Below are 11334 nucleotides of genomic sequence, written 5' to 3' on the forward strand. Positions count from 1 at the left end.
TGCATGAAGATGATGACAGATATGGTAGTACACTTGCATTCCTACAAAGGATTCTATGAAATAGAGTATCATGACACACTAATGAAAATAGAGGGATAAGACCAAATATGGACTTTCGTGGTATATAAGGAGCAGTTGGCTAGTACCCTATACCCTATACTTTATATTATTAAGCAATATTTTTAAATATTATCAAATAAATCTCATCTCTAGAGGATAAGTGAAATTCGGGTTCAAACACAAGTCCTTATATCAAAATCAATGCTTCAGAAGCCAATGAAGTAGGATAATCTTGGTTCTTATCAAAGTTGGCACATTAAAGAATTATTATAATCACTGTCTAACTTATGATAGGCATAGAAACAATTTATCAAATGTTTGAAGATGATGCAGATGAAGGACCACAAATCAAACAAGTAAACCAAGTTTCACAAAGTTCACATCAACCTACCCAAGGTTCTACTCAAACTCTTAACCCTAGGCCATTGCTACTAGGTTCATTTGATGCATTTGTTTGTTTGTTGTGTAATTAATCACCATCTTGGTTGCACCAACTATTACCAAGATTTTGAGATGATAGTTAGGATTCTTTCCCCCTTGAAGCAGTACAAAACAATGTTATTTTAATGTAGAAGGTTGCCCTCTATGTCTAACAAGAACTCTCACCCTTATTTTGATCTAATCCACTCAAGAGTAGAATTTTCAACTTATCACAACACATTTGGTCATCCTATACTGTACCATAATATTATTTTTCAAAACAAAACAAGGCTCTATTTGACAAAACCCTTCCTTTTCCCTAGTTCTTTGACTGTTTTTGTAGTGTCTTGAAATGGACCAGTGAAGATATCTTCTACAAAACAATGATTTAATCCCTATCCTTTGGAGGAATTGTAGAATACATCAGTACAGACCTTCCCACCAATTTGCATGGCTTTCCAATGCTGGAAAGGTGAGTTATGGATTAAACACATCCACTACAAATCCTAGGCAGGGTTGTGAATTGTATTGACAAAAAATGCAATAACTTCTTCAATTCTTAATGAAAATTCATCAAACCACCTGCAAATGAAAGGTAATTAAATTTAGTTTATTTTCCCCATGTGTTCAACTCAAGGTACAACTCATGCTAAGAAATTTTAATAGATAATGATTCCATCAACTAATATCATGCCATAAGACAACATAACTTTATAATAAAACTTTATTGAAGCATTTGAAGCACATAAATCTATGATTTTTGATGTAGTGGCAGAGTTGTTGTCATTTAATTAATTATGTTGATTATTTTCTAGTAATCTATAACATATTTACATAGATATAGTAATATATAATCATCACTTTATTTACCATACTAAAGTGGTGCAAAAAAAATTCAAAATAATTGAATCTCAATTGAGAGGTGACATTTTAACATTTGAAAAAAAAAATTATTGAAGAAAATACAACACTTTCATGGTCATTTTTTTTTCTTAATATGAATAGTGACTACATCATAACATTTCCACTTGTATGGGAGTATATATCTTTTCCCAGTCATCAATTTCATTCCTTGGTTTCTTTCATTTATGAATGAATACGCGATATGAAATCATAATGTACACACACATTACAATTACCTCCTTTCATATGGAAAATTACATGGCAATACTTTTTAGGAGCTCCAGTACTACTGATTTATCAAGCAATGCTAAGATTGCTCCTTTCTCTATTCTATTGACTATAGCACACCCATTTGCAAATCTAAGAGCCTCTTACAAATTTTATTCATCCTGAGAATGCAAGAAAAACCCAACAACAACATCTCCTGTACCTCCTAAACCTATTGTGTCAATTGCCTTCACCAGAATACTAGCCACCATTCCAATGAAAGACTAGAAAAATATCAGGACTTGAAAAATGAAGCTATTCTAATTCCATCAATAATAGGTATATAGTACACTAAATGTTCATCAAAAGTAACATGGGCCAATTTGGGAGTTTTTTTATCGACCTTGGTATAATGTTTGCAACCCTTTTGTCAAAAAATCTACAACCAATAATGTTAATCTGGGATGCCAAAGTGAGATGACAACTTCTTTCATTTTTAGGGTCTCCACCTGTAAGGAATGATATCTCTTCATCGAGCACTTGAAATAATTGCATAAGGAACATACCAACAATACACAATGTGTTTCTCACACATTTCATATAAAAAACACAATGTGTATCTCACACAAGAATGCAAGAGTATATTGTTATCCAAGAATGCAGTAACATACTTCAATATTTAAACAAGAAAACAAGAGTATACTCATATTTAAATAGATAATACACTGATATGCAATAATATATCAAAGTAATGTTCAAATGTATAACCAAATTATTTTGACGTACTAACTAAAACAAATTGTTCAACTCAAGTAAGTAAATGATGTCCAAAAATGTTCAACCAAGCAATAAAATGGTGTCCATAAATGTTAAACCAAGCAATAAAACAGAGCTACACAATTATATGCCATAAACATCATCTCCTCCGCTATCAGGTTTGTGCAATGGAGGAGGTGCCTTCATAAACCTAGCTCATTTCTTACAGTTATTGTGTAACTTAGGATGCATGATCTCAAGGGATAGAAGCCTCAAGCTTGACTACCTTGCAAGATCAGGCTTCTTCATAGGTGCTTTCTTTGTCTTGGCACGGGAGAGATGTTCATCCTGCAAGAATCCACAGACAACACAAAGGAATGATGCCATTACAATAGGAACTTGTGCAATAAATACAGTGGTACAATGCATATAAAGGAAATTGCGAGACATGTACCATAAGCCGCTTCACAAGTAATTTCTTCGTGTTGACAATTGGGAGGTGTTCATCTTGCAAGAATCCATAGACAATACACATGATTCCTGCCATTACAATAGAAACTTGCATAATAAATATGTTGGTACAGTGGATATAAAGGAAATTATGAGACATACCACAAGCTACTTCATAGGTGATTTCTTCATGTTAGCAATTGGGAGGGGTTCATCCTACAAGAATCCACATACAATATAGATGAGGCGTCATTACAATAGGAACTTGCATAATGCATATGGGGGTACATTAGATATAAAGGAAATTGTGACACATATAATAGGGTCCTTAATTGGCGCATGCTTCATGTCAGCAATGGGGAGGTGTGCATCCTGCAAGAATCCATAGATGGTATAGATGAGTGGTGACATTATAATAGGAACTTGCCCAAAGCATATGCTAGTACAGTGGATATAAAGGAAAGTATGAGACTTACCACAGGCTATTTCACAAGCTATTTATTTTTGTTGGAAATGGGGAGGTGTTCATCTTGCAAGGATCCACAGATGAGTGGTGGCATTATAATAGTAAATTTACCAACATGCATATGTCGGTATAGTTAATATAAAGGAAATTGTGATGCATACAGTTTGAGAGGAACTTTGGACACAATTAGTTTGTGCCAGAGAGGTAGGACAAGCCAAGTCTGAGATGTTCCATATCTCAAATTAGTCTAATGAATCAAACAACACATCTAAGAAAGGGTGTTGATAAGGTAGCTTGACATATCTGTCAATCACCTCAACAATACAAACTTTGACACAACCCTGTGGGAGTGGAATATTGTGGCAAAATGCACCCCTTCCCACGACAGCCACTTTGCCTTTTCCAACCAACACTCCCTTGAGTTGAAGGTCAACATGATCACCAATAGCATAAGTGTCGCCTTCATCATGTTCTGTATTCTCATCCACAACACAATATTTGGCCACACTATGTACTACTTCGGAAGCAATCTGTTATGTTATGAATGTTGTTAGCTACGAAGTTGTAGAACAATAAAACTTAAAATATTATCCAATAAGTAATCTTCAAACTGAAATCTAAAAATAATAGCAACTAAAGTAGAAACTAATGTTGGAAATATTGTCATTGATGTCAAAGGAATTTGTTGTTGTCATTGATGACAAAAGATAATGGAGATTGATGAACATATTGGATGATGCTTGCATATTTGTTGATTATACACAAGTTTGGATTATTATTCTTTACATTACATGTTGGTTGATACTTTATAGTCTAATCATATAGTGATTTACAGTCTCAGTGTGATCATATATTACAGTCCCAGACAAATTATATAAAGGCAGGGTTTGATGATTGCATTCAAGATGTCAAAGAATCCATTGGACAAAGATCATCATTCACATACAAAAAAAGACAATGGTTCTACACATATACAAGGAGATTGAAGAGGTTAGACGATGCTTATGCAAGGCTCAAAGCAATTAATCATCAATGGATCAAAGACACAGATCCATAATCATCAAAGAGAATAACATAAAGTTGGCCAAAGACATAGACCAATAGTGCATATGTAAAAGATTGCCCATACATACATAAATTTGAAGGCATACAACAAGTTGGCCAAAGACACATAATGGTGTACATGTAAAAAAATTACCCACACATACATAAAACTAAAGGCATACATGCATTTCAAATGACACGTAAAAAATTGATCTGTAGTGGAGTCAAACTAATCACATTCAAAATTCAAAATAAATATAAAAAGAATTTGGTTAAAAACGTAAATGTGTCTTTTTAAAAGACTACATAAAATTTTGAAAATTCATAATTAAGAAAGTTACATGAGAGCTATGAATGTGGGCTTTGAAAGGTTATGTGGACATTAGTTATGAACTAATTCAGTCCACCGAAACTCATAAACAATAATAACAACTAAAGAGATTTGACATACACTGTGAATGTTATAAATGTTATGCAAGAAATTACCTTCTCTTTTTTCTTCTTCCTTTTTCCTTCTTATGCTCCTTATCACCTCCCAATTGAACAACACCATGCCCATGCAAACAAGGTACTACTTCAGAAGTAGTCTGTCAAATAAGAGGATGAATGTAACCTATCAAATAATTATTTATATGAGATATGAATGTTATGTAAGAAATTACCTTCTCTTTTTTCTTCTTCCTTTTTTCCTTCGTATGCTCCTTATCACCTCCTAATTGAACAACACCACGCTCATGCAAACAAGGTACTACTTCAAAAGCATCCTGTCAAGTAGGAGGATGAATGTAAGCTATCAATTGATTATTTATATGAGATATGAATGTAATGCAAGAATTTACCTTCTCTTTTTTCTTCTCCTTGCCTCCTCCTTATGTTGCTTATCACCTTCCAATTTAGCAACACCATACACATGTAAACAAGGTACTGCTTTAGAAGCAACCTATCAAATAGGACCATGAATGCAAGATATCAATTGATTATTTATACGAGATATGAATGTAATTCAATAATTTACCTTCTTTGTTTTCTTCTTCCTTCCTTCCCTCCTTATGTTGCTCATCACCTCCCAATTCAATAGTACCATGCTCATGCGAACTAGGCACTTCTTTAGAAGCACCTTGTCAAAATACGAGCATGAGAAGTTAGTTATGAATTTCATATGAATGTTAGATATGAATGTTGGATAATAAAAATTAATTTATCTTCTCCTTTTCTTCTTCCTTCGCTCTTCCTTATGCTCCTTATCACATGATCACCCACACACACTCCACATGCGGTTTTTTGGGGTCACGATGATCTTTGTGTCCAAATTTCTCATGCTCCTACTGAAGTAGAGTAGAGATTAAGTCAATACTATTTATTCAGATCAAAATACTTAATATAATAATAATAAAAAAATAACTCAACAGTGTGTATGCAACTTACTAAAGGTTTCAATTTTTTCAACCGCAACAGCCTCAATATCTTTTGCATTCTCCCCTCCTTATTTTTTTGGGAGTTGTACTCATGCATGGTTGATTTTATCTCTTTCATTCCTTCCTTTAGTAGGTTCTCGTAGGTAGTCACACCATGGGCCAATAAAACCCGCTCAATTACACATCGCCAATGTGCATTAAACTGCAGTCTCATCCAGTACTCGACATCGGTCACCCTCCTTGATCTAATGTTAGGATCTATGACTGTTGTACGTGAGATGTTAACTCTTAAAACGATTAAATGAAGGTCTTAAAATTACAATCAAATTGCTTAAATAAACATAATAATCAAATAGCGATAGATTGAACAGAAGAGAAAAAGGAAAGAGAGGACAAAACATAAGTTGATAATGGAGTTCACCAAATGGCTACGTCTCCGGGTCCATCTCCAAAGGAGTGACTGAGCCTTGATTATGCTCCAAAAAGAGGTTACAAGGTCTTCAACTATTACAAAGTCTCCTCACGTCTCCTCGGACGATAATGAATTACAAATGTTCTTCTCTCTCAAGTACAACAAACTTGACTTCAAGCTCCCAATGCACAGAGACAAACAATTCACTATCACAATCTCTCCAAAAATTATCTCACAGTTCTCTCACAATACTCTTCTATCTCCAATCTCAATTCACTACCCCCTCTAACTCACAACTTACCCCCTTTTATACCATTTTACATGCTAAAATGGGGTTAAAACAATAATATTTTATAATATACCATATCTCCCAAATTTACAACATGTAATATTTGATATTCCCCCTAATTTTAAAATAATCATCTTAAAAATAAACTGAACCCTTTAATTTAGTGGCTCTTATAATTTTGAGCCTTACATTTCATGGTTCATATTTACTATGATCGGGTATGTTTGTTTGGAAATAAAGATATAGAGGGGATTTCGGCTATCTCAAGGCCCCTTTATTTTCAAATCATCACAACCTTCAAACAAAACCAAATTTTGTAGCCGCCGACAAAACGGTGGAGAGAAAAATGTGGGAGATAGGGTTCGGCGGTTCAAACCGTCAGCCTTTCATAATTTCTTCATAGGGCGTTTGATACCCTTTAAATAGAAGCAGTGTTATCACATCTCCAAGAAATCTGCATAGCCTAGTGGTGGAGAGTAAAAATAGAAGGGAGAGGTTATGAGTTCGAATCTCTCTTCCTCCAAATTTTAACAACGGGAACAAGATCTGCCAATGCACCTGGAAAAATTACATGGGTGCCTCATTTTTAGAGCATCTAGAACATTTAATTTTTTTTTTTTGTGAAAATCCACCCGGATCACTCCTTTCAACATATTGTTTTAGTTTCTCAAGCGGATGAGGAGACCTATGATGCTTTCTTGTATGAGATTGCTTATGCTTACATGGATCAATGAAATAAAGCGTGTGCTTGATCAATCTATGCACATTATAAGTCTGGAGATCCCAAAATATGACCTCTCCCACCTCAGGACAACTACCATACTCACAATAATACAATAGCCTGCTACCTAATCATTCAGTTCTATATTCAATCGAGCCCTGCTCCCACATTTTTACATTAAAAAGTCACATTTCATGAGCAAATAAAAGGTCACATACCATAAAACAACTATTATGTTGAAAGCAAATGACAATATTGCTAATATACAACCAATACTTGTCCTCCTTTTGGAGCATCCTCTTCTATTTTTTTGACATTACCACTATCAAATTGAACCTTAAAAAACCCATATGCATCATCAATACGAGTCTCACTTTCCTCGTCATCTCTAGAAGAAGACGATAAATTTTGTGCCTGTGAGACCCATTATATGACTAGTATCTTCACATGTGCCATACTTTCAGGTCTAAGAAGAAAGGAAACATATGAGTGTTAGTGGCATGAAAATAACATGAGACAACATGCATAAACATAACATAAAAATATATATATTCTACCTCTTAATTCCACAAACATTTTGCACAATAAATTAAAAGGTACTCCCCAATTAACAACGAAGCATCTTGCATAATCAACAACCTAGAAAAAAAACAAGTGTTAGTGATAAATTATATTTGAAATTAAACACAAATGCTACAACAAACATTTCTTTTCATCTATAATTAGAAATATTGAAAATAATGTTATGGTGCAACAAACATGCCCAAGTAGACAGAGAATTAACATATTCAATTGTACTAAGGCAGTTTAACTTCAAACTAAACCTATCACTAACACTAGTAATATATATCAGCCAACATTATCTGTCAACTTTCCATTTTGCTGGAACTATGGAGAAGAGGACGTTCACAAACAGTTATACCCCAAAAATAACCCCAACACTTTTGAAAATGAACCATTTAAAACAAAACAAAATTTTCCCTTCATAGCCCAAAATCCAAAAAAAATACCATCTGGAACTAAAACATGTTGTGTTTTCCATAGAGTTGTGGGTATATATATATATATATATATATATATATATATATATATATATATATATATATATATATATATATATATACAAACTATTAAACTGTAATACTCACAAGTTGGTGCCATATTCAACTCTTTGAAGAATCAAATTAGGAAGCAACTAATCTCCACACAAAATAGCACACACGTACAAAAAACATGCATCACAATATGATTATGTCTGAACATTACTGGAGTCAAGACAGATATACGGCCTATACTATAGATATTATAATTATTCTTATCTTATACATTATTGTAGAAATAACAAGATTTACATTGATAATTCAAGTTTATATAATAATTAGCTTAATCCAATTAATTACATAATTATTCATAATCCATTTGAAGTTAGTACACTCCTACCCCATTCCTTAATCACTCGCTATTTCCCCTTAAGAGAACCGGTTGGTTTTGTTAGGGAGATGTTGAGTAATTCCTTAGAAGGTAGGTGAACCCCAAGAGGGGAGCCTACTTCTAGATTGGTTTCCAAGAACTCTATGAAGAGTAATTTTGTGTCCTCCTTAGGGCTGATGATTAGGAAAGATGTAAGGAATTGGGGCTTAAGTATGTTAACTCTCAAATGTATTATATGTATATGTATATGCGTATGCATGTGTGTGTGTATAAATACATACATACACATACACATACACATACACATACACATACACATACACATACACATACACATGCACATGCACATGCACATGCACATCCACACACACACACACACACACACACACACACACACATGGTTGCAAAAACATTTGTTTTCCCCTTTACACAATTGCAAAAACCCCTATTTCCTTTTCATTGTTACAACCACTCCAAACCTCGTGTGTTTTTTTCAAAATGACACCTATCTACGTTGAAATCCCCAATGAATTCCATAGACCACAACTATCAACGACTTAATTTTATATTGTTTCTCCTTTTTTTGAAAGCCGATACAAGTTCCCACCCCTTCATTGGCAATGCTAGCTAACCTTTCATGGTGGTCAAAGGGCCCCATCACGATGAATTTCATCTCCTCCCCATCACCTCACACAGCCCTTGATGCCTACCCACATTTATACATATAGGCCCAATAGTGCTATTTTGTGTGGAGAATATCCCAAATTGTGGAAGAAGCTATTCTCCACACAAAAAAATAATTCCTACTCATTGTGTATCTATATGTATATCAATTCATGTCCATTGTGTGTGTGTGTGTGTATACACACACAATAGATAATAATTTCTTTTTTGTTTGAAGAATAACCACTTCCATTTTGAATGCATTTTGACATTGACAATGGATAGGAATTGGTTGGAAGTTTGAATGTGACTGTTTTGAATGCATTTTGACATTAGGGGACATGCCTTCAAAACAATCACACTCAAACTACCAATCAATTCCTATCCATTATCAATGTCAAATGCATTCAAGACAGTCACATCAAGCAAATGTGGCAAAAAAATTATGACCATTAAATACCGATTTTCCACTTACTGCCATCTTTGTGTAGAGTTTGCAAAAGATTGCAAAGACTATCTAAAGACTCAGTAGAAGATCACACTTCCTATCCAAAAATGTATCGCACCCTCGACAACCACCAACGATGGGATATAGCTTCAAAATCCCTGAGCGGGTGGAAATCATGCAAAATGACAATGCATCATGTTTTTCACCCTCCCCTTTTGGTCGTACCTTTTATTCAACACCTTCGTGGATTCCAAAATTATTATTTGTATTTTCAAAATTACCTGCCGCCCAAGAACCCTGCTGGAAAGTCCATTTTAAAGGATACCACCAATTGCGATCAATGTCAAAATACATTCAAAAGAGTCACATTCAAACTACCAATTAATTATTGTGCATTGTCAATGTCAAAATGCGTTCAAAATAGTCACATTCAGATTTAGAAGTAGTTATTCTAAAAAAAAAATAACATGCCCATACAAAACATGTGCATCACCATACATAACATAAGCAAAATTGACAGTTAATGGAAGTGACTATTTAGCACAAAAAAATCAATTCTTGTCCATTATGTGTACACACAGACACACACACACACACACACACACACACACACACACACACACACACACACACACACAGAGAGAGGCATACATATACATATATGCCCAATAGTGCTATTTTGTGTAGAGAATAGTCCGCACTATTTTGAAAAGAGAAATATTTTTTTTTGGAATCTATGAATGGGCTAAAGAAAAGCCACGACCAAAAGAGGAGGGAGAAATACATGGTGTTGTATATATACATATACATATATGCCCAATAGTGTTATTTTGTGTAGAGAATAGCCCCCACTATTTGGGATTCACACAACTCCATTGTATGCAATTCCAAATAAATTTAACTGTCAATATCAAAATGTGTTCAAAATAGTCACATTCAAGCTATCAATCAATTGCTCCATTGTAAACTTTTCCAAAATTTGTAAATGTCAATGGCATAATGCCTGCAAAACATTCAAATTCAAAGCACAACCACTTACTATTTGACAATTTCATAGCTATATTATATGCCTTTCCAAACATTTTAAATATCAGTGGCATAATGCCTACTAGTTAGTCACATTCATAAGAAAGTGCCTTTCAAGGTGGCTAGCAAAAAAGATTGCCACTAAAGCCACATTGTGGGCTCTTTGAATGCTTTCACACCACAACGTATTCAGTAGGGGACTCTGCAAGTTAAGGTGAATCCAAAACATGTTTTCCATCTTACAAGTATTTACAGGAGGTTTTGAATACAACAAGAACACACTACCATTCGAAGACCTTTATACTTGTGAATTATGTTGCCCAGTCCATTCAATTTGAATGTTTCAGTGCAACATAATTAATCAATACAAAGGTTTCAAATAACAACAAGTCCTCATTGTATTTGATATTGGTAGTGTTGTGTACACGTCTTGGACCCCATACACATATTGGCTCATCTCCCCTCACCATTTGCATTTGATGTGTAAAGTATTTTTATATAGAATTATGACAATTAAAATTAAAAGTCACTTCAATTTAGATCAAAAAGGTAATAAACACATCTAGGATAGGCACCCTGATCAGCTATACACACACACACATGTATATATATGTATACATATA

The sequence above is a fragment of the Cryptomeria japonica genome, chromosome 9 (assembly GCF_030272615.1).
Source record: "Cryptomeria japonica chromosome 9, Sugi_1.0, whole genome shotgun sequence".
In the NCBI taxonomy this organism is placed as follows: domain Eukaryota; kingdom Viridiplantae; phylum Streptophyta; class Pinopsida; order Cupressales; family Cupressaceae; genus Cryptomeria; species Cryptomeria japonica.